Source organism: Triturus cristatus, chromosome 7 (genome assembly GCF_964204655.1).
Source record: "Triturus cristatus chromosome 7, aTriCri1.1, whole genome shotgun sequence".
NCBI lineage: Eukaryota > Metazoa > Chordata > Amphibia > Caudata > Salamandridae > Triturus > Triturus cristatus.
Genome location: NC_140590.1, coordinates 91468780 through 91494758, shown reverse-complemented (window position 1 = coordinate 91494758; position 25979 = coordinate 91468780). Strand labels below are relative to the sequence as shown.

The 25979-nt window shown below is 43.1% G+C and overlaps 1 long non-coding RNA gene across 1 annotated transcript; it reads left to right on the top strand.

The window, feature by feature from the left end:
• The first annotated feature begins 23464 nt into the window (after window positions 1-23464).
• On the top strand, window positions 23465-25250 carry LOC146808897 (uncharacterized). The gene is made up of 3 exons (XR_014965501.1): window positions 23465-23573; window positions 24520-24601; window positions 25137-25250. It is a non-coding gene; the product is annotated as an uncharacterized LOC146808897 (long non-coding RNA).
• Window positions 25251-25979: the final 729 nt, after the last annotated feature.

The window sequence follows — 25979 nt, the reverse complement described above, 5'->3', positions numbered from 1 at the left end:
GAAATGCGCTTTTCTACAGTAGAGACTGTAGTACAGATGGCGATTCTAAAAGAGAGAGCGCTATCACAAGGAAAACGCATGTTGGTGGTCACACCATATCCTGCCCTTGAGGCAGAGATGATGGCCAGTGTACCTAATTCTAAAGCTTTGCTTCCACGTTGGATACAATGGGCCACTTCTTTGATGTCTCCGGATGTCACTTTCATCTTTGATGCCTCATTGGAGGCTCAGGAGTATTTGCAGTATGAATTTGTTCATCCAGCTCCTCTATCCTTGCGCCCGCTTGAGGATTACCATTGTATCATTTACACTGACGGTTCGGCGCAACCGGACACAGGTTCTAAGTACGCTTATTCAGCGGCGTGCACAATAGTGGCTGGTACTTTTGTGAATGGAGAATTCAAGTCTGATGTCGTGCATACGCAGACATTGGGTGATTGTACCACCCATTTGGCAGAGCTAAGGGCTCTGGTGCTTGCACTGGAATTTGCTGATCCTCGAGTGACTACTCTTATTGTAAGTGACTCATACTACTGTGTTCTGTCTTTCAACGGCAATTTATTCTTTTGGTCTCAAAATGATTATCGTGATTCCAAAGGTAGCACAATCAAACATAAAATGCTTTGGGTTAGAGTCGCAGAACTTAAACAACTTCTGTCGCTCATGAATGTAATTCATACTCTTGGTCACCAGCGCGCTGGGGTACACGCTGTTGGCAACAGTTTAGCTGATGAAGCAGCGAAAACAGCAGTGGCAACATATCTGGTAGCAACAGTTACAAGATCCAAAAGTAAAATTGAAGATGATATCTTGGCAGCCATTGCTGCAACAGAGATGGTGATAATTACCCTCGAGGTTTCCCTTCTAAATACTCTTACCATTTAAGTCCTGATAAAGTTGCCTATGTGAGAATTAACAACGTTGGTGACAGGTTAATTCCCAACGCGGACCACAGACTTGCCTTGATAATAGCCGCTCAAGAAGGTATGGCCTCAGCCCATGCAGGCGTCTCAGCGACTGTCACTATCTTACAACAATGTTACTGGTGGCGCGGATTGTATAAACAGCCTTGTGACATTTGCCAGCAGATTAAACCTTCATCTGCTGCGCGTCCACCTCAAACACAGTTGTACATATCAAATAAACCACTTGGGTGTGTTTATTTGGATCACTGCAGTCCTTTCTCCTCTGATACTGCGTATAAGTACATCTTAGTTGCAGTGGATTCTTGCACATGTTTTCTATGGGTCTGGCCACAATGGAGTGCTGATGCTCGAACTGTCATCAGGGATTTGCGTGTCTTTGTGGGAAGTTTTTGCATGTGGTACTCTCCATTCGGACCAGGGTCCGGCGTTCGCTCTCTAAGGCGTAAAAGAATGCAATGAGATCTTTGGGGGTCCAAGTCAAATTTTCGTCTCCATATAGGCCTGAGGGCAATTCTGTTGTGGAGCAAATGAACCGTGACTTAAAACAATCCTTGACAGCTAGGGTTTTAGGCACGGGCAGGAACTTGTTGGCCCATTTGTACAGCGTTCAACTTGCACTTAATAGTCTCCCTAGAAGGTCTCTGGGTTAGCGGACCCCATACAAAATGCTCTTTGGCATAAAAATGTTTGTCCCGTACCTTGATGGTCTAGACATGGTGGCGTCGGCTGCACCCTTTGACGTAGATGATCATTCTGCTGTGTTACAGAATCTTCAAGAGGCTCGAGACAGTCTTGCAAAGGAACATTTGCCCTCCACAACTGATGCTGCACTTCAGATTCCGGTAGATGGCTGGCTACCTCGAGTTGGTGACCTGGTCTGTGAGAAGGTGGAGAACAAGAAGGAGTTTGGCCCCTCTTATCGCGCATGTGTTCCAGTGCTTGGCGTGCAGGGTACAAGAACAGTCATTTTACCTCCACTTCCTAGTCGCAAGGATAACAGGTACATCTCCATTGACAATGTCAAACTACAACGAGTGGCCGATTCTTCTTAGTATGACACCAGCGGTCTCTTGTCCAGCAATGCTGAGAAATTCTGTTTTGGCTCCGGCAAATACAAACAGGCCTGACATTGCCATTGAGATGCATACAGTTACTAATCTTTTATTGACTCCACTGGTTGATGGTCCCCATGAAGATACTGAGTATACCTATCCCACAGATGTGTCATTGCCTGGTGTGAAAACAAGTGCAGTTGACCTGTCACGTTATTCTTTTGACACTGACTCTACAACATCGAGTGCCCCATCGAAAATTTAAATTTTTGCTGTTTGGTTTAAAATACATTTTTTAATTCCCCCTTTGACTTACATTTGGCTGGTGCTCATATCTATTTTTTTTGTTCATGTTGATTGGATTTGCGGTTGTACATTATCTTACTGAAAGATCTGCAATTATATTAATTGATGGAACTTTGGCACCCCACTCCTCATCACACATCATGAAGAGGGACCAGCCTTTTGTTAATATTACTGCCTGGCCTGTGTTAGATGGGATTGTATGGGATGCTGTAAAATTTCAAATTCATGGCCCTACAGAGGTGATTAATGTCCCCAATGTACTTCGTGTTTCTATGGGGGATGTTGTGAAACAGAACATACATTCTGATGATTGGGATGTCTAAGGCGTTGAGGCTCTTTTTCTGATTTGAAATATTATGCTGCTTTTGATACAGAAGATTTGTATTTAGACTCAGCGAATTATGGAGAGTTATTTTGCAATCATTTCCTAAATAAAGCAAATACATTTAGGAATGTCATTAATTATACACAATGGGAACATTGTCCAGCTCCCATTGAAGGCAGTTCCAAAACTCTAGTGAAAAAATGTACATATTTTCCCGATCTCAGTGTATCTAAACCTGAAGCCTTTTATTTTAAAATGTCTGCTGAGTCAACTTCCAAAGTTAGACTGACACATACTAAATTACTGTATTCGAAGTCCTTTATGGATGAATTAGCTATAGGGGGCTATGAGCTGTGGAAAGATACCATTGATCTTAAATCTGTTTGGGGTTCTAAAACCTAGCAGGTGCAAGGCTCTGAGGCTTTGCATCATGCATGCCTTATCCCGAACCATATGTTATTTTTGAATTCTACTATTTTTTAGACCACCTGCTTTGGATTGGATACTTCTAAAAAGATGAATGCCCCTACTATTCCTGATCTGGTTGCTTATCCTTCCTGGGACAATCACACAGATCTGTCCATTGATGAATTGCAGTCACTAATTACTAATACATCCTTCAATATTTCCATCTTAGATCCCCAAGGATGGTTGATATGGCAAAAAACTTCAGACTCGTGTCAACATTGTTTTCTGGGGCTGAGATCAGGCTATACACAGGGTAGGGTTGACCTCCGGTTTGAAACCTCCCATTCTGTTACTACCTATTCAGTAGGAAAATTATGTCAAAACTGGCTTAAACATTCCACCTTGGCGTCAGTTAAACTTCATTTGTCCAAATTAACTGACGATGTAGATCTGAATGATTTTGTTAAGGGCCCTGTGGGTGGCAGGTCCAAAAGATGGGTATATGCTATTTACATCAAAGTTTGGAAATTATCTCAAATCTTAGCTGCTTCTAGATTGAGAGCAATTGATCAAGCAAATTTGGAAAAAGTGCCTACTGTCATTGATAATAGCATTAACACTCTTTCTTCCAGAATTTACACATTAGATAATATTGTTTCATCTGTTGTGGAAATTGTACAGGATGACATGTCTGTCCTATACCATGGTCAAAATCAATTGCGTTCTATAATGCAGTTTGCATGGACTTTACAAACATTGAAGGCTGGGAAAGTTCTTTGGGACTACATGAATACATCATCTTTATTCCTGCCATTTAATCTGACTGATAAACAACAGTTCATGTCCATGAAGGATGCGACATATTCACTTTTGCATATTGAAAAGTTGGAACCTTTACCATTCTCTATGGCCAAATCAACTAAGCTGTGTGGCTTATCCATGGGTTAATCACACTACCTTTTCCATTGTTTAAGTTCAGTTCATGTATGAAACACTATGCCTTCCACAGATATGAACCACTAGGTACTCCTTTCCTACATGAAGTTTGGTCACTCCCATTTACATACAGGTGCTTGAGAGAGGGTAAAGAGGTGCATTTAAAAGGAGAGGAGTGCACTTCCACACCTGATCACTCAGTAGTTTGTAGGCACATCCAATTGCATGGCGCTTGCAACGTTCACGCACCGAATTTAGCTTGCATTTTGAAGGGAAATCCTGTGCCAGCAATTACACCGACTTTCACGTTATTAGCTAACGGTAGCTATTTGCTTTTAAATCATGAGGCATGTTGCGGGATGCTAGCAGGGATTCCGCACATTGTAACTGTCTCCCAACGAGTAGTCTGTGGTAAGAATGTGCTTTTCCCACCTCGCATGGGAAACTATATGTATCCATCTGGCCTTCCATACCAACCTTGAAAGCAGAGTTCAACAAGATGAGCAGAATAAGGGCTCTATTGTCTCAAAAAGAAGTCGCTCTAACTTCCTCTCGTGAAACATTTGTCCTTCACGTGGCTAACACCCGCACCGAGGTGCATGCTCTTTTAAATACTGATCTCCCACTTCATTTCAGGGCTCTGAGTCACACTGTATTCAATGCCTTGTCAACAACTGGCTTGGCGCATTTTTTTAAAGTTGTGGGCTCCGGCCTTGTGACCTCCTTCCAAACAATATTTCTATTTTTTCCAGCGTCTTCTGCGGGCTTCCGTTAATCCTCGCCTTGACTGCTGGTGTGCTGCTGTTGGTTTGTTTGCCCCGCAGTGGCAGCATGATCTGTGTCACACGACAGTCTGCCCCAGCTGCACCAACTGCGCAACCAGATGCTTGAATACTATGGAACACAACCTCTGGCCACTGTGAGCGTAGCCTATGGATTGTCCTTCCGGTTTTCATACTTTACTTGCGTGCAACCTGTTTTCCATTGCCTAGATTGTTCTTTTGAGTGGGCTCTGGATTTGTGTCTGTCAAACATGGCGCCTCCTGCCCCAGATTATGATCGACTGATGAGTCCCTTTGTGGCTCACGAGTTTGACTGTTCTGGTATTGGGATTATGGCCTGTGCAGTAGCGCACGGAATCCTAGTAAATTGGGATATATATGCAGCAGCCCATGACTTCCTGGCGCGAAGTTATCTCAAAGAACACGCAAGTTGTCCTCTGATGGTGCTAGAGGCTCCGGTAATCGAAGAACATGTATGTTTGTTACAGAGAGCAGTGCTGATCCTGTGATGAGATTGTAGGAACATCCAATTGCTGATCTTGGAGGTATGGGGTTCCCCATTCAAACCTAGCGGCCTTCTATTATTATTATAAAACTAGCTTATTAGCCAGGGGAGGGTGGTACACAAGGTATTATAGAACCTGTTTTCACTATCATTATAATATGATTTCTCCCTTTGTTTTCTATGGAATTGTAACAATGCTGATGGTAGTATTTCTTTTTTTTTTTTTTTTTTTTTTTTATAAAACCTTTATTCGTGCATATTAAAAGAACAAATACGGGCCTACAATCTTCAGGCCGGCCACGATACGGTTAAGCACTGATACAAACATTACAGCCCCTGTGCTTCAACGGTCAAGGTTAGCAACGATTTATGAATCATACACTGGAGAGATCCTTGACCCCAGGGAAAGGAGAAGTGAAGGTTAATTTTAAAGTTTTCAAAATAATTTTATCAGGGAAATAGTCAGTGAAGAATAAGAACCAAGGAGATTCGAGTCCGCACGATATCTTCACCACACGGGAGAGCAGCAGCATCATTAAAACAGCAATGGAAGTAAAATCTCAGGCAGTGAGGCAATGCAGTTATATAACAGGATAGTCACATGAGCAATTACGCACCCCTCCAGTGCCGCCCCCACTCAGTCAACCCTACACCCGGACCCAGAATCGAAACAAGTATAGCGCAGAAACATAAAGAGAAAAAAAGGCCCATAGAACTAATTAGAAACAGTAAATTACCCCCCCACCCTACACCAATGCGGAGGCTACGGCCTTCCCCCCCCCAGCATAGTGCCTGTCGCCCAATAAACCCGAAATATAGACAAGAAAGAGAGTGAGAATAAAGTAAAGAAAGATAAGAAAACAATACACCTATGATAAAGGGGGTGAGAAAAGAATAGGACTATTCTAATCTAAACTCCCAAAAAGAAGAAAGTGGGGAGGAGCCTACGTATCATCAGAGCGCCCTAAACCATCGGCCATCTTTGGCTTCCACACACTGAGAACCCACTACCCCAAAAGCGGTCGTGTGAAAATGAATTGTCACAACAATTTAAATGAAGGAAGACAAATCGCGACGAATGCGCACAAAGTATACATTCAGTTCCAGTCCCAGTCCAGCCCCTCCGTGAAACCATGGCGATATTAATCAGTCTAGCCCTGGCCCGATCGCGGGCTTGAGATTAAGCCAGCCCCTACATGAAGGCCCCGCATCCCGTGCAGACAAAGACAATATGGCCGTTTGGGAGAAGATGGTGAAGTAGAATCCCAAAATGGCCGCCGACCATCTGTAGAGGTCCCTTTGTGCACCACATAAAGTCCAGACATGGCATGTAGAGTACAGGAGTTCCACAGAAAAGAAGCAGTAGGCCACCGTGAACGATTCCTCGAGGATGTTAGGTGTTGCTCAGCTGGATACTCTTGCAGACGCGGTGAGGCAGGCAACAATGAAGCAGGCAGCAATGAACGGGGAGACAAAGTATCCGCTGTTAAGCTGGAGAGCAATTGATCCTGGGTGCCGGGAAAGCCAGATGCAGGCACCAGTGTAGCACGATCACACACAGCCGTTGCGTCCCCGCAAGAGGACAAAAACACTGGCAGACCCACGCCGTGTTGATGACAGACGGAGCGCTCACGGCCCGCAGCCGACAGCATGGAGTCAAACTGCTCACTCAGCGCCTGAAAGCGAGCACACATTTGTAGACGAAAGTCCCGCAGGACGGCCAGTACGGAGCCGCATGTCAGCGGAAGCTGCACCCCCACATCGGCAGCAATCCGGGACGGCACTGTGGAGCTGGTGTCTGGTGGAGGGATGGCGAAGCGGGCAGCGGGCAAGACCGGAGTATCACCCCCCAGCCGCGAGCAGGCAAACAACGCCATGTTTTACCGCCGGACGGTACAATGGCCAGGGGGGGGGGTCGTAGCAAGGAGTCAGTTCCCCTCAGGTCTGCGCCGCAACTGGGAAAGCCAACAGTCGCCTCCCTTCCCTCGGGTTCTCTTTGCAGCCGACTAGGCAATAGAAGAAGGGGGTCGGCAGCCTCCCACAACGCGGTCCACAGATCGGGGCAGGAGACCCGCCTCACCGGGGCTTACCTTACAGCCCCAGCCCTTCTGGCGCAGGGTGCAGGAGGTGTCTGGCCGTCCCTCCCCAGGCTCATCTGGCGACAGTCCGTGGTGTTAGGTGAGGTCGGGACCGCGGGGCTCGGATTTGCGCTGGCGGGTCCGGGGACTGCGGAGCTTCCAGGGGGCCGGCGAAGGCCACAATGGAGCAGGGGTCCAGGGCGGAGAACAAAAGCACCAAGAACTCCGGCATCCGGGCGGGCTGAGACTTCGGGGAAGCGGCGGCGTGGACAGCGCGTCGTCGCACACGTTTCACCTCGAGAATCGGCAAGGATAGGAATCAGGATAATAGTCCAGGGCCAAGGGCCGACGGAGCCGGGCGCTCAAGCGTCTGCTCCGGTCGCCATCTTGGCTCCTCCTCGATGGTAGTATTTCTAATCATTTGGTTGCTTATGTTAGCCAAAATACGGCATCTTAGAGCACTTATTTTAAAATAAATGTTTTTAAACTTTTACGTGTCTCTGATTACTCACGTTGTGGACTGATATGAGAATAAAAACAAAAAGGTCGCTTGTTCTATGTTGTCTAATTATTGGTAGCTTCGCTATAGTACGGAGAACGAATGAGACACTGATGCTAGTCGGATAGGGGTTCGAGGTACTGAGGTGAGTTTTTTGATACACCACAATTCACTGAGGTCCTGGTTTCCTGCGCATAGTTCTGTGCATGAGCAGAATCACCGCAACAATATCTCCCTAGGTCTATCCAAGCGTTGTTCAAGAGAATTGGAAAAAACCAAGATATCATCCTAGAAGAACTGTATTTCAATTCCATCCTCTCGGCTTGACGGCCTTACCCCATAACTGTATGATCTTACATCTGTTTGCATTTTTGTTTAAAACATATCTAAAAAGATAGGACCATATAATAATTCTAAGCCACTGTACAATTCACCAAATTGAATAAAAGATAAACAAAATGTTGGTTTTTAGTAAATGGGGAAGACAGGTACCCTCCTGCTAAATTTAAAACACACCTAAATAAATATCTAAAAAATATTATTATTTCACAAAGTTAACCAAAACCGGCTATCAGGAATGACATTAGCAGTACAGGACCCTTACATTGTTCATTACTTAGACACATGTGGGTTGATAACTGACTTACCTCAAGAATCAAATTACTCAAGTGTTTTATCATATGGCCTCTATTTTGTGAAATTCTCTGAGAAAAACAGCAATGGCAGGGCCACGCTCTATCTCACAACAATTATTTCCTCACTCGGGATCGATATATCGTAAAGTCAATGAGAGGAATTTTTATCTAGAATACATTAAAAAAATGTTTTGCAAAGTTTCAAACAGAGTTAACTCTTACCTATCGGAGGTCATCCAATTGTCACGGCGAGTAATGCCGGTAAAGAATCTTGACATGTAGCATTGACGCCATCTTAAAGATGCTATTTATTTCTGTGTGCTACAAACATTGAAGACGGACTATAACACACAGGGCCAGGTAGTCAGTCCCGAGTAAGCACCATATTGGAATATTGCGAATCTCACCGAGACAATGCGCCAATTTCGAAATATAAAAAGACGCGCACTGTCATACCATCAGGACCTACACCTCAATGTTTAGAGAGAGTTTATGCCCATTTTACGAGATCATCTTTCAAGCACTAGAGGTGTCAGTATTATCCCAATCACCTCATGTTACTCTCTCAATAACTGCGATAACGCAGTCAATCATAAAAAATGCTACAGTAGTGCCTAATCTACTGCACACAAAATAATTGAAAACTTTAAATCCATATAATCACATCCCATTTTCGCTACGGGTATTCCCCAAGCAGAATTTATAAAAAATCAATATTTCACCTATTGCTGTGTTTGACTAGAACACTTATCCCACATTATACAGAAAATTGTATTTTAACCTCAAGGCTACCAGCTACCCCATATTAAGACATGTGAAAAAGAAATCAAAGTTCAGTAAAATCAAGGAGACACGAGAGAGAGGAAAGTAGTATCTATAGCGAATCCACCCGTGATTCTGTCATATACAAATCAAAGATATCATTTTCGGTTAATTTTCACAACATATCCTCATAACCCGTGTATGATTTCATAACCATGCGGATCGTCTAGATCCATATCTGATGTGGTTCAACAGTGAAATATAACAAGTGCATACCATCATATTTTGAACATTATCAAAATCCCTACATTGATGATAATTTAAGGTGAAACCTCACCTTTCTACTTAATACAGAGTTGCAAAAAACATTGTCATCCAGTTTCAGATAATTTGCACATTATATCCACATAACCCATATATGATTTCATGACCATACGAATCATCTAGATCCATTTCTGATGGGGTTATACAGTTAAATACAACAAGTATATACCTCCAGACCATATCTTGAACGTTGTCAATATCCCTACATTGATAATAATTTCAGTTGAAGCCTCACCTGTCTTTTTAATACAGAATAACAGAGATCATTCTCACCCAGTTTCAGATTAGACCCACCTAACCCGTACCTAATCTTATTAGCACGTAAACCCAATAGGCCCATGACAAGGACAACTTATACTATCAATTGCAGTAAATTCTATACATTCAGCAGCCCAAGAAGTACTGTAACTCAGAATCAATGTTGATGCCTTGTTCTACGCCACTGTAGTCAAGCTATCTTGGCTGAAGAGGGGTGAAACCCCGAAACCGGTCCTAGGATGCTTGATTCCGGTCCAGGGAAGACATGGCTTGGCAGTTCGGGCTGGACTGTTCCCATGAGGCACAGGGTCAAAACTGACTTGCATATGGCCATGTCTGAACTGGGGTGGCGTGGTGAGCAAAATAACGATGGATTAAACCCAGATCTGTGACTGGGGGCGAATGTTTTGCCAATGTGCAACATTCCGTCCATCATCTTGTGTGTTTTGCTGTTCACCCTATGTGGGAAGGGTATGCCCAGACGTGGGTCCCGTGCTCACTACGCCACTGGAGTCAAGCTATCCTGGCTGAAGAGGGGTGAAACCCCGAAACCGGTCCTAGGATGCTTGATTCCGGTCCAAGGAAGACATGGCTTGGCAGTTCGGGCTGGACTGTTCCCATGAGGCACAGGGTCAAGACTGATTTGCATATGGCCATCTCTGAACTGGGGTGGCGTGGTGAGCAAAATAACGATGGATGAAACCCAGATCTGTGACTGGGGGCGAATGTTTTGCCAATGTGCAACATTCCGTCCATCATCTTGTGTGTTTTGCTGTTCACCCTATGTGGGAAGGGTATGCCCAGACGTGGGTCCCGTGCTCACTACGCCACTGGAGTCAAGCTATCCTGGCTGAAGAGGGGTGAAACCCCGAAACCGGTCCTAGGATGCTTAATTCCGGTCCAGGGAAGACATGGCTTGGCAGTTCAGGCTGGACTGTTCCCATGAGGCACAGGGTCAAGACTGATTTGCATATGGCCATGTCTCAACTGGGGTGGCGTGGTGAGCAAAATAACGATGGATTAAACCCAGATCTGTGACTGGGGGCGAATGTTTTGCCAATGTGCAACATTCCGTCCATCATCTTGTGTGTTTTGCTGTTCACCCTATGTGGGAAGGGTATGCCCAGACGTGGGTCCCGTGCTCACTACGCCACTGGAGTCAAGCTATCCTGGCTGAAGAGGGGTGAAACCCCGAAACCGGTCCTAGGATGCTTGATTCCGGTCCAGGGAAGACATGGCTTGGCAGTTCGGGCTGGACTGTTCCCATGAGGCACAGGGTCAAGACTGATTTGCATATGGCCATGTCTGAACTGGGGTGGCGTGGTGAGCAAAATAACAATGGATTAAACCCAGATCTGTGACTGGGGGAGAATGTTTTGCCAATGTGCAACATTCCGTCCATCATCTTGTGTGTTTTGCTGTTCACCCTATGTGGGAAGGGTATGCCCAGACGTGGGTCCCGTGCTCACTACGCCACTGGAGTCAAGCTATCCTGGCTGAAGAGGGGTGAAACCCCGAAACCGGTCAGTTCGGGCTGGACTGTTCCCATGAGGCACAGGGTCAAGACTGATTTGCATATGGCCATATCTGAACTGGGGTGGTGTGGTGAGCAAAATACCGATGGATTAAACCCAGATCTGTGACTGGGGGAGAATGTTTTGCCAATGTGCAACATTCCGTCCATCATCTTGTGTGTTTTGATGCCTTGTTCTATGGCATGCAGTTTTAAAATCTATCGAGCTTCACATTGACGAACCCTGAGCTCTCTATTCCCCCCTCGGCTATTGCTCAGTATATTCTCAATGCCATGAAAGGTGAATGATAGGTTACCACTCTGACTAGGACATTCGAGCACATGATTGACTAAAGGATATCACGAGTCCAATTTTTTAAGTGCGCTAAAATGTTCTGAGATATGTTCCTTTAAGCATCTAATAGTGCTACCTATGTATATTTTCATACATTTACACCGAATGGCATAGACAACATATTTTGTTGAACAGTCAATATGTTGACCAATCCTGTACTTAACAGAGCCATTGTATTGAAAGTCTTTTCTACCATGCTCTGCAAATTTACACATACTACAGTGGCCACACCTATATGATCCCATATTAAGTTTTTGTAGCCAGGTTCGCTCAACTGTGTTTATTCTTGGATAGCTAGGACTGATCAGGTTGCATTGTGTAGTTCCCTTGCGATACGAGATATGTGGGTACTTATGAATATGCATACTTATAGTTTGATCTGAAGTTAGTAAATACCAGTGTTTCTTGAGTATATAAAAATCCTCATCATTACTACAGTTCCTCCGGGCCCTGTACAATTCCCCATAGGGTCTAGCATTCACTTGTGCCGTTGGGTGGGCACTCGTTGCATACAGTCTTGAATTGCAAGAAGTACTTTTTCCATACAATTTGCTGTTAATTTTACCATAGGCCACAAATAATTCAGTATCAAGAAATACAATTCTTTCTTTGCTAGATGACATAGTAAATGACACAATACATTCGTTGTTATTCATGTAGTTAAAAAATTCTGATAGATCTTCATCGCTTCCTGTCCAGATGATAAAACAATCGTCAATATACCTGCCGTATTAAATTATGTATTCTTGCCATTTGGCAGCCGAAGGGCCCCAGATATGCGCCGCCTCACACCTCCCCATAAAGAGACAGGCAAAGGACAGCACAAACCTGGAGCCCATCGCAACTTCACACATTTGTTTGTACCAATCTTGTTTGAACAAAAATTTGTTGTGTTCTAAAATCATGCGAGACATAGCTATCAACATGTCTGAATGCTCCAACAATTCTGCAGATCTTTTGTACAAGAAATGTTCAAGTGCTAGTAACTCCTGATTGTGTCAAATATTAGTATACAATGATACCACGTCTAATGTTACTAAAGTCATTGAAGTATCCCAGTTTACATCCATAAGTACATTCAGTATATGCTTGGTGTCTCTGATATAGGAGGCCAGATTTAACAAATAGGGATGCAGGAATATATCCACAAACTGTGAGATCTTCTCCATAGGGCTTCCTATACCAGAGACTATAGGTCTCCCTGGTGGTCTAGAAGCATCTTTGTGGATCTTCGGGAGTGTATATAGACATGGAAAACGTGGTTTATCAATCTTCAAATATGCATACTCTTCATCATTCAGTAAACCTCTAGTATTCACTTTTTGAGCTCAGTATTTACAGAACGAGTTATCTCAAAAATTGGATTACTTGACAATTTCGAATAACATTACTCATTTGTTAACTGACTCAATTTTTCTGTCTCATACATTGATCTTTCCATAACAACAATGCTACCGCCTTTATCGGCTTCTCTAATGATAATACTATCATTTGTACTCAGAATTCTAAGGGCAGTCTGTTCACCTGTAGTGAGATTATGCATATTTGACCATCTATTGTTATTATTATGTAACAAAGAGTACATAATGTTATTATTATGCACCTATTTCTTCACCAACATGGCGTCCATCCTGCCACTAGAGCCGTTCACTACCACGTGCCCCCTGCCCTCCCGAGCGACATGCTGGAAGGCGTGGGTTGAGCCCCTAGAAACCTACTTTGATGCGGCGGACATCCCAGCCCCGCAGGGGGAGCAGACATTCACAAAATCCTTGTATTTACCTAGTATTTCCTCCAGTATGACATCATTCTTTTTGATTACTTCCCCCATATTAAGGTCCTGTATCTCCTTTTCTAGGTTATCAACCTCTTCATCTGCCTTCAAAACTTTTCTGTCGGCATTCTCAATTAAAATATTCATTAGGCGCATAGAGTTCCCAGTCAGTTCCTTTTCCCATGATAAGGGATCTTCCTCAAGATCGTCATAAATCGGAAAGATCTGCAAACGCACCCTTGCAATAATCTGGGAACCAGACCCAACAAACCGCAACATAACAAGCCTAGTTCTGAGAGGGATATTACCAAGCTAAACCCAGAGTTTGTTAAAAAAAAACAATAGGACAAAATCAAACTTACAGGCAAACCAAAATCTCAAGGGAGAATTCCGCCTCTGGAGTCCTCTGACAGATACTATAATTTGTGTGATTGCACTCAAATAAAGCCACCAGGATGGTATCAGATTTCTGATACTCATCCTTCTTGTTTCTTTCAGCAATACAAGAGAGGAAGGCATTCTGATTGCAGACAGGAAGAGTACATGAAACTGAAGAGGGACTCACAACACTCGTTCCGTCTGCTACATTATTTAATCTGCTTCTGTCTATTAATCATTGCAGCACATGTTTTCTATGCAAGAATAACATTGGTTCAATAAATATATTGAAAACATCCCACTGTGTATTCTCTGTATACTTCTCTGAGAATAAGAGATCATGGGTGACTGAGCGAAAGGTTCTGTACTGTTTCCACGATCCCTGAGAGGTCAGAGTTGTCATGTTCAGTGGTAGCCAGAAACCATTCTCAATCTGGTAAGGTGAGGGGGGCATACGGTGGCACTGTGAGCTAGCTGGTCTATAGGCCAAGATATCCTGCGGGGGTGTCCGGAATCAGACTTGGCAGTGAGTCCCTAGTTTTATATTATACGAACTGTTGCGTTAGAAAACTTGCAGCTGTGCTACCATGTTATGTCTAAAAATGTTAGCAGATGTTGTACCATCTGAAGGACGGGGCCCTCTAGCGCCACGGGGGATGTCTACAACCTCCTGCTATGCCTTCCCAAGAATGGTTTGTTTTTCAACATCGCCTGCAGGAGACTAAGCAAAGGAGCATGGCTAACTTCACCGAAAGCTCCTTGCGGGAAAGGAATCTATTCGGCTGCCAGGACAGGAACAAATTCAGGACTATATTTACATCCCAAAGGACAGAGTACCTCGGTTCCGGGGGAAAGGCAAATGCCTCGCAATAACCTACAAACCAGAGGATGCTCCCCCACTGGGGAGCCGTCCACCATGGTATGTCCTGCCGAGATCGCAGAACGGAAGGTATTGATTGAGGAAATGTTGAAGGAATTCCGCCCCCGGGTGATCGGCAGCTGCTTATCGCCCTTAAGAAGCCTCACAAAGCTGTTTTCTCGGCAGACATCTTATAGTGGCGGTCTGACTGGGCTCCTCTGCAGAGTATATACCTAATAAAGTAAGTTTGTATTCTCTACTGTCTGAATGACTCTTCATTATTGGGAAGGCATAGCAGGAGGTTGTAGACATCCCCCATGGCCCTATACGTTCCCAAGAATGAAGAGTCAGTCAGACATTAGAGAATACAAACTTACTTTATCAGGTATATACTCTGCAGAGGAGCCCAGTCAGGCCTTCACCATAAGATGTCTGCCGAGGGGGACTGACTCCCAAGGGCACGCTGATACATAATAAACCCTTATGCAGACTATGGCCACGCCTCTAATGGAAAGTTACCGGCTTGAGCCGGGCATGAACAAAGGAGGTACAGAGAGATGAGCTACCACCTGCCAGTTGAGTGCACTATCAGTACTCCAAGGCCACTGTGCCGAGTCTCAGCGTCTCCTAACATAACATCAAAATAAATCTGTGGGTCATTTGCCTCAGATTAACCTGTTGATTTACAATATGCCTTTCGGCTGCATTTATTTGGAGCACTGTGGTCCTCTTAATTCGGATGGCGCATTTACATTTATCCTGCAGGCAGTCAATTCTGGCTCCAGGTTCCTCTGGGTGTCACCCCAACGTTCAGCTGACGCTCAGATTGTTATTAAAGATTTTCAAGTCTTTATCGGGACATATGCATGCACTACATTCATTACATGGGAATTACATGGGTGTAACAATAATCAAGACTGAAACACATACATAGATGCATTATGTCATGCTCATGGATACCCACAGATATTACTTCTAAATAGATGCACATTTTTTAACACTTGTGATTGACAGTGCATTAATTGCTTAACCAAAACATTCTTGTTAAAGCCGTCTTAATATTCACAAAAGCAGCATAAAACGGTATGCCTGCCATTAATCAGCTCTTATAATGCATGTATGTGGGCATCCTGAACTGAACATCTGCTCAAATGTGAACTGTGTGCAAGGCCACCCTAAGATGTCCAATACTCTCTCCAACGTATGGTGTTCTAAAACTACATTAATTACAAACTACCATATAATAAAACCTTTACCACTGCAGAGGCTCTGCAGTCGGGGCAGAGAAGTCCACACATAAAAAGATAGAACAGTTACAGTAATTTTGATGATTATATAATTGTACACAGCCATATGCAAATCACTCTCAACCACTTCTGGGTTGCTTGTGTTCTGGAGGATCTTTCCTGAACTGCCAGTCCAGGTCCTCCCTGATCTGTAGCACAAGCAACACAGGACTGGTTTTGCCCCAGTTAGGGTTCATCAGCTAGATATAGCTTGGTTCCAATTGCAGTTTTTCACAGGACTCAGATCTGGGCATAGCCTTTCCACTTACTGCAGCACACTTGAGAAAACAAAAAAGTAATGAATGGAAAGTTTTAATTCTTCTCAGGTACTGATAATCAAAGTGGCTGCATCCCACTCCATAGATATTTTGCACACCTGGTGACATCAGTTTGAACCCAGCCATAATCAAAACAGTTACTTCTGTGATGAGCGGGGCTGGGTCAAATTCTGCACAAAACTGTAGAACAAATCAACATTTACTCAATTTCTATAAATGCTCATGAGGACAAAATAGAAACGGCCACCCTATGTTTCCAAAGTTTTTTGTGGACTATGAGCCCCAAAAAAATATATCAGCAAGATTCAAGAGTTCATAAACGTGTTGTTGTCAGAAACTTCTTCTTTAATTCCAGGTATTCATTTTCATATTTCAATAGATTCAAATCCAATAGTTCATCAATGCAGTAGATTGGTATAATCACAGCCAGATGATACATGTAACCAACACGTGTTTCGTCATTGGGACATCACCCATCGACTTCCTCGGGGCAAATAAAATTCTGAAGATTATCTGTCATTTCATATGCAGTATATCCTGTATTTTTTCCTTCAGAAACTATGTCTCCAAAACGATCTTCATCGAAAATGAATATGTTAAAGAGTCTTGCAATGAACAAACATGGAGAGTACTTAAAAGGAAGAGTATCGGCGTCTTGGTGGATGTCACCATATTGTTGCATGTACGGAGCTATTGTGCTCTCTCCTTTTCACACAGCGCAGTCACATTGTTACTGAGCTGAATGGAAAGTTCATAAATCTGCCCCTTTGTTTGTCCTAGGCAAGTGCTCTTAGAAAAGGCGGGGCCAGCATCGGACCCGCCGATAATATGGCGGTCCTGACGGCCACTGACGACCAAAGGAGGCGGGCCTGTCGCGCACAGCAGTGACGCGACAGGAGCGCCACCTCTCCCATTGGCGGGTCAGGTCGTGACCCGGAAGTGAAAGGAATCACTTCCGAGTCACGCAAGTTGCCAGACCACACCCCTCTGAGGGACGAGTACTTGCTAATAAAAGGCTGGGGAGCAGAGGAATCTTCCTCTTTGTCCTCCGCGCTCCCCAGCCTTGTCGTGGGACCTCGCTAGGAGGTAGTAATATTTGCCCACCCACCATCCCCTAGAGCAAAGGCTGTGTTGTGTACGATTGTCTTCTCTTTTCATTTCAGGTTGTGAAGTGTAAATAACTCGTTTTTTCCCATTTTTAAGGTAAATTGTCGTATTTTAGCGCGATTCCATGGTCAGGCGATAAGGTCATGATTGGTGAGCAGTAAATTTAAGGTCCTTAGGGGGCGGAGCCATTCTTGAATGTGGACGCCCAAGTGGGAGGGACAAGTCGTCCCTCCTAGAACTCTCCAGGGACTGTTACAGCCGTTGTGGCTGTATGGGTGCGGGGGAGGGGAAGTTTCGCCTTTCCTAGGCTGGTTGGCCACCTCGCACGTGCACAATGGTGCCAGTAAAGGGCGCAGAACTGCAAGGGCCCCTGATGGAGATAGTATACAGAGCGGATAAAGATAAAGAAAGAAGGATCTCCCTGTTTAAATTGAGGCCCTAGAGGAGGGAGTAAGTACAAAAATCTAGTATAAACCTCTAAACCGGCCTGTATAATTCTTCAGCAGATCTGTATAGATTCTGTGTTTCCCAATCTAACTATTTATAGGTTTGTATTGCCACATTATTTTCACAGAATCCACTAAAATGCAGTGTTATAGACAAAAATAAATTTTTATTTGTTTTTACTCTTTTTTCATCTTAAGATAATTTATACATTTTTTTGGAAAAATGACGCTAATCGGTTTTCACACATAATTTAGAATACAGACATTGTTACAAACAACATAATTGTGAAAAAAGACATCCTAGACATCTACAATATAAAAAAGCATTTACTATCCATTCATACATCATGCTTACATCCAAACAGAAAACAGTAAAGAAAAATAGTCTAAAGATAGAGGGCTAAAACTATGAATTGGTCAGATTTTTCCAGTTGACTGAAAGTAGGGAAGATGTTGAATTTCAATATCTTTGATATTGGCAATTTTGATGGTCAACGCGCGTTTCAGTGGATGAACCACCTTCTTCAGGACCAACTGCCGGAATTAGCAAGTAGGAATGTTAAAAAAGGATGTCAGGGTGTCTTGAAAGGTCTGGATGTGAGCGTATGTTCTCACACTGTAGTGTATCTGTTCAGTTTTCGGTACTTGTCAATGGGATGGTACCTGAAATTCTCAAATACGGTTACCCATTCCCAAAGGGTTTCACATTCAAGCAGCAGTGTAGGCGTTGCTCCTGGCTATCATTCTTCAGGATGCGTATTGGATTTAAAATAGTTCGTCCTGTTACGGCATAACGCTCAGGGAGGTTGAACCGCCTTTGTCCTTGGGATCATTTCATTTATTAGCGCGTCCTTTGGCGCTTCTGACCTAGATGCCGTTCCGCCCCTAAAACTAGTATACAGAGCGTACGGGGTAACTGGGGGGGAAAGTACCCTCATGGTGAACGGGCCCTCTGCGCATGCGCACTCAGGCCGGAGGGCGGGGTTTAATTGATAAGGATCTGACACCAGTTATTGACCTTGCCGTAGGCTCAAACATGGATACGCAGAAAGTGATTGCCATTATGATTATGAATGATGTTATGCTTAGATTCGGATAGGAATAACTTGTATTAGAGTTATGTTAAGGATAGCGATCTGATATCTGTACATATCAAATGTAATCAAATGTCAATTATATGATTATCTGCCTAAATTTTGTAAAAATGTGTTAATATTCATTATTTGATTAATTTTGTTAATAAATACGGCCGGAGGTTATCCACGACCCCCTTTTCCAACTAAACTCTTGTTCTTGATATTCTGTGGGTCTGGACAAGGGAGGAGGGGGTATAGGTAGTACCAGGCCATATAACAACTAGGCCCAGATTCTCAAATGTTTAGCATCTGGTTAGGGTTACTTTTGTAATGCTAAATTGACACTAAATCTTTTTTCGCACTCACAAACCAACGCAAATTGGTATTTGCATTGGTTTGTGTGGCAACGTAATGCAAAGCAGGCAAAACGTTGCTTTGCATTACTTCGCTTCAAGGGGGCGTTACATGGGTAGTACATGTCTATACCTGTGCTACCACCCATGCTTTATGACAGTAAACCCCATTCTCAAGCATGAGAAGAAAGGGTTTAGCGTCAATAATTAATGCAGCTGAAAAGCAGGAATTAAACAGAGAAATGTTTTCACTTCTCCATGTACTTTCGACTTTGCATTGTACAGCACACATACAAAGTAGGAAAAGCATTTCCTCTTGTCTAAGCATAGTACCCTTCCTGTACAAACCCATGCTAGACTCACACACACACACACACCCTAGAAATATGGCGCGAGGGTGTGTGCATGGTGTTCAGCAGCTAGGGAGAGGGGGGGAGTGAGCCATTTCTATATGAATATGGTCCTCTCCTGCTCCCTCCCTGTCACGCAACGCATTGCAGCTTCTTACACCTCGTATCCTTCATTGCATGCGCTCTAACACCCTATGCCTATATTGGGATGAGAAGCGGTGTACAGCAAATAAATGTGAAAGGCACTAAATAGAGATTGGGGGCATCGTTGGAGGATGCTACTGAGGGAATCTGCGAAGAAAGTCACGTGGGGAGAAGCGGCAAAAAAGGGTTGCACTGGGCACCACCAACGCTAAAGCCGGCCTGCTCTAAGATATGCATCCGTCAAAAGAAGGGCACATCTTTACTGGCAATAATGTTTTGAACCAGTCACTTTCTGGGAAATACCTGAGGAATTTGAACTTCCCTTTCTCGGAGCAGACAATGTTCATTTCATTTCCTGACCAGTGGTGGCGGTTCATTGAAGACAGCACACATTATGGGGGACTCAGGATTCCCAGAAGGAGCTGAATAGAGTGGAGCATTAACTCTGCCATGCTCTAAAGGAGCTCCCTAGTCTATTTAGGTTTGATGTGCACCCCTAGGACTTCACAACCCTCGGTGGGGTTTACATGCCGCACGTATTCCTTGTGATCACTTGAGTTGTCTACCAACAGTGATTGGAAGGCCTCAAGGTGCCATGAAGGAGACATTGACAGAGCAATGGTTGATGAAATGGAGAGGCTACTTTTGGTTTATGCCTCAGAGACTTATCTGTTCTGAGCAGAGTTAACAGCTTCAGAGAAGCGTATTGTTAACGCCCTGCAAGCAGGGCAGTGGTGAGCAGGAAGCGATCCTCCACACGTCTCAACCGGAGGCCGGCTCACAGCCTTCTGTTACAAGATGGTGGACTGATGAACTAGAGAGCAGTCATTATGAACTTACAAAAAGTAAAAACACTCCTTACGTCATGAGGTATTATAACAGAGTATGATCAGACTATGCAGCTGTGCAGAAACAGAGCACAGGAGAGAGATTGTAACTTTCTAGGAAACAAACTGGTCATTCTGGCTTAGCTTTAAATGGATTGTGGGAGAGGTGTGGGGCAGCGGCCAGGGCGGCTGGCTCCGGAACATGGGGGCTTACGGTTCGATCCCCAGCGCCAGGGGTGGGTTAGCACAGCACCGTGTGACTATGGGCAATAGCTCGTTTAATCTTCCCGATTATCCCCGGCGCCAGGACACCTCGCTCGAGGCAGCTACGCGCTTTACAAATCCTGGTATTATTATAAAATTATGCTTTTCTTCCCAAAAGAGGTTGCATTTACACGTATTCTAGTAATCGGGACGGTGGTGTCCGTACAATAGTGTTCAAACACCACACTTTTGGATAATGCCGTAACACTCACTGTTGCCGGAAACTAGTAAGATTTCTCTTTGCTACATTTTATCTGACGTCACTACTCGTATACAGATTAACATTTCTAGATCAGTTCTTAAGGCTCTCCCGACTCGGTCACACAAGTGAATCTCTACACGCACGTCTACTGATCTGACCATTGTTAACAATGCAATTGAATGATTGCGTTCTGTCCACGAGGTAGGCTTATGTCTGTCCATATACATGCTTAATTTATCACCATTCACCATACTTGCACTTTTCTGTGACTCAGCTCACACTGTTCTCACTATCAGTCCGCCACATCGCCTCAGTTTTTTCAAATTGCTCCCTCGACTCCCACAAAATACATTTTTCATAAACCCTCTATAAAACAGTTTTGGATTAAATGGAGTTTATCCTTGTAAGGCAGGAAAATGGTTAAGATTACGATTCATTCTCAGGTTAGATTCTCACCATATACTTATAAATCTATATTGCATCAAAATATTTGTTATTCATATTTCCAAAAGTGTGGCTTTATCATGAACCTCACATTACTCTGCTTAAGACAACAAGTTCGCATAAATTATTTACAAGGAGTTGATGCCACCAGAACATCACTTTTTCTAACATTCTGGTGGTGTTAAATCCTACGCCTTATTTACAAGCAAGCGTTAAGCCACTTAGCGTGGCTTAATGCTACCTTGTAAATAAGCCCTCCATTCACGCAGCACTTAGCATGAAAAAGGCGTTCAATGGGTGTTGTAGTGGGTGTTTGTGCCGCAACACTCATTGCTTTTTGACGCTGCTCCATATTTACAAGGTATGGGGCAGCACCAAAAATATTGGCTGGGAATACCGGGTTTAAGCAGGCGATATGAGGAGAAACGTTTCGTTCCTCCCCTAATTTTGCTCTTTCCATGTGTGCTGCATGTAAAGATTGTTTGTGTGCAGGAAAGTGTCCATTCCTGCATATGTAAACAATCACCCCTGCAGCACAAGCACCCTTGCCATATGGGGCAAGGGGGCCTGTGCTGGTGCTGGGCAGCTTCTTTTGAGCCAGTGCTAGGGGAAATGCAGGGGTGCGCCGCATTCTTGTAAATGCATACGTTTTGAACCTGATGGATTGCAGCATTACCAATTTTGGTGTACCTCCGAGGTCCGCCGGTTTCTAGTAAATATGCCCCCAAGTGTTCTCTACTTGTCAACATGTGCCTTCCACAGCGAAATGAGTGGAGACTCAGGGCTTTGGTGGATGGAAGGTGTTGCCAATTAGCCATAAATATGTTGATATTATTATGAGTCCCTGCGCTGGTGAAAACAGTGTCATGCAGCTCAGGCCAGGTGATAAAAAGTGAGATAAGCCTTTTGTTATGGGCTATTGTTTCATGAAGTGACTTGAACCCTCATCAGCCTGCTTCCAAGCTAAGTAGCATGTCAAGGAATGCCAAGCGCCTTGAAACCTACAGATTCCAAAGAAAACCAAGTACTATGCAGGAACATATACCTGCAAAGTGTCAAACAAGTTAGACAATTTTTCTTCGGGAATCATTAAAAACAAGCAGCAGACATTTAAAGTAAATGTTTGAAGTGAACAGCCCGGTACCTCCGGACCCTAAACACTAGAAAATAAATCGACACAAACATAATTTGGAATTTTGTTGTACAAAGCGCAAACTGTGCTGCTCACATTATGCACGTTGTGTTATCACCATATTTCTGCTGGTGAAAACAATAGAACATGCATTAGTTTCAAGCACTAAACAAGAATAAAATAAGTTTGTGCTCAGTGCTCCCAGGTTTGTACTTCAATGTGTAAATCAAGTGTAAAAACAGATGATGCCCAGCACAAACACTTTTTGTGGTGGGTTCTTTTGCACCTGAAGTTTATTTTATTATGATTAGGGGTGTGTGAAATTGACAACATTTGCTTTCACATAATTCGTAAAAATTAAGTAAAATTACTCATGACTGCATGTAATGCAAATCTGTCATTTCACATTACATTTTAGTGTGATATAAGTCATCACATAAATTATTGAGGCTAGGGCATATTTAGACAGAAGCACCACAAACAACAACAGCTTGCATCCTGTTGTTCCTGTTCATTAACTGTATTGCAAACTGTGCATTCACAATACATTTTCACTATGAATGGTATGCAATTACGCAGAGTGGTGAAATTGCTTAATTCTGGAAATTTCATGTACCGAACATAACATGAATTACACAGCCATAATTTAAATTTCACCCAGGCCTGATTATGTCGCTCTACAACACTGTAGAACATTCTATGCTATGCCGCTCTATGACACTCCGAGTCCTCTATGCCCCTTCACATCATTCTACTCTATGACACTCTCGTCCATAAACTCTATGCTACTTCACCATGCGACACTCTATTCCACTCTATGCTACTCTATGCTACACTACTCTGTGCACTTAGCTCTATGACATACACTTGTGAAACCTTTCAAAGCTCACTGCTTAAAGATGGCGGCAAACTGGCTAATCGGATCGGCACCTTTGGCCAGTTTGCGTCTATAGCAGGGTTCGGATGTAAGATTTAGTTGCATATATTGGGTGAGAACTGATAGAGCACACTGTGCTATCACGGACATGTGCTTTTCGGGTGACTAATTTATTGAGATTAGGGAGAGACATTGCAGTTAAATTGTAGCATACATTTATGAAACCACGCAAAAATTACTGTTTAAAGATGGCGTCGATCTGATAAATCAGTTTGGCACTTTGAGATATTTTGCGTTTATAGCGGGGTTTGGATGTAACATTTGGTTGGGTATATTTGGTCAAGACTGATAGAGTAGATTGGGTCATCATGGATATTTGCAAATCGTGTTTTTAAACTATTGAAAATAATATCAAAATTAAATATAACATTGTTGACAAATTATATACAGTACAATCGGAGTACAATTGTTTGCAGCGTATTTAACATGATTGTGCTGCCTATTGAATATGTTGTGATAGATCAGGTTATTGAGTGAAAACAGTTAAGCACCCATTTGATTAAGATGATGTTACATTTAGACCATTGGCTGCTTGACAGCGAGTCATATAGTGTAGTCCCTACACAATTTAAGTTAAAATATAATCTGACCATTTATTTTAAGAAATATTGCTTGTGGATTGCGATATCTGAAGTAAAATCAACTTTGGTATGTACTGTGCTCTTTTGCAGATATTGTTATAACTTAATGCCCGGATACATGATGCATTGTTGATGTCATCTATTCGTATGGGCACTACATTGATCTCGGGTACATGATAGTGTTGTGTAATTGTGTTATGGGTATTAGATAGGTGATATTGACCTATTATATGTAATATTAAACAATGAGTGACTCGTGCAGGAGGGGGTGGCCTACTTGATAATATGTTGTACCATGATGATACATGAAAACAATAATATCATCAGTGTAATAACCATTAAGGACATTGACTATTTGGTTATCAAGAGGTTGAAATTTAGAACTAAAAAGCACGTGTATACTGTGCTTACTTTCAGATATGCCATATGTACTTTGCCGATAAGAATAATTTATTCAACTGTTGACACAATACACGACAACTAAAGGAACCTGCTTGAGGTATGTTTATATAAGTCTGGGTGTTATTATGAATTTGTGTTTTTAATCTATCATATTCCTTTTACTTAAGTGAAACTTGTGAATGGACAGTATTAATAAGGGTCCCTGTCACACTGATAATGTACACTGGATGCTATGGTGATGTCCACATCATGAATATGACTTGTGAGGTTATATGTATTCCTTTTTACGTTAAATACTATAAATGAACAAAGCCACCTGTATCTCGGTTATGTGAGATTGTGAGAGATGCAACTTGATTAGAGATGCACTGTATACTTTTTATATCCATTTTTTCTCCCTTTTGAAAATGTGCTGAATACAAAGAACAATTTATTAGAATAAAATTGAAAATGCGATTTTGTAGCTTGGTGTAAAATAACTTGAATTAGCTTCCCAAAGATTGATATTATTAAAAATGTATATATGATTAACAGTTGTAGATGAGTGATGAGAATGAACTGTCTGGTTCTTATGTATTAGATGTTTTTAATATGTTTTGTATTGTAAATAGTTTTTTTGTAATTGCTTTTAGCCCTGAAGAAGTCCCAAGAAAGGGATGAAACGCATTGGCGAGCAATTTTGTTGTGTCTTCTAAGAACATAATTTAAATTTTGGAATAAAAAGATCATGCATTCTACAATCAAAATACCATTGTTTGGCCTTTTTTCATTTGGGCAGCTATCAACTTTTACTCTGTTTTGTTGTGTCCTTTTTTTAAATATGATGCTACACTGCTGTCACTAAATAGATTATTGGTGTTTCTCGGGTGCAGGGTCAATTTTGTGTTTCTGTTAGTGGTGGTTCATGAACCATCTATTTGGGGTGTATGTGGGTCACACCCCAGACCCAGTGCACCAAGGTATTTGAAAGGTTTTAGAGGCTATTGTACTTAATAAATGTCTGGTGCTGGATCTTTATGCTCTGACCCTCTTTCTTGTTTGTATATTTAACTCTATGCCACTCTATGTCACTCCACTCTAAGCCACTATGCGACTCTACTCCATGACACTCCACGACATTCTATGCCACTCTACACCACTTTACGCACTCTATGCCACTTCACTCCACTCTATGACACTTTACTGCACTCTATGCCCCTCCACTCTATGCTCCTCCACTCTCTTCCTCTCCAATCTGTTCTCCTCCAATCTACACTCCTCCACTCCACACCCCTCTGTTCTACACCCCTCCTCTCTACAGCCCTCCACTCTATGCCACTCAATGACACTCAACACTAATCTACACCTCTCTACTCTGCAACACTCCACTGTACACATTTCTATTCCACTGTACACCACTTTACTCCACTCTCTGCCACTCTACTCCACTGTGGAACACATTATTGCACTTTATTCCCCTGCATTCTACACCCCTC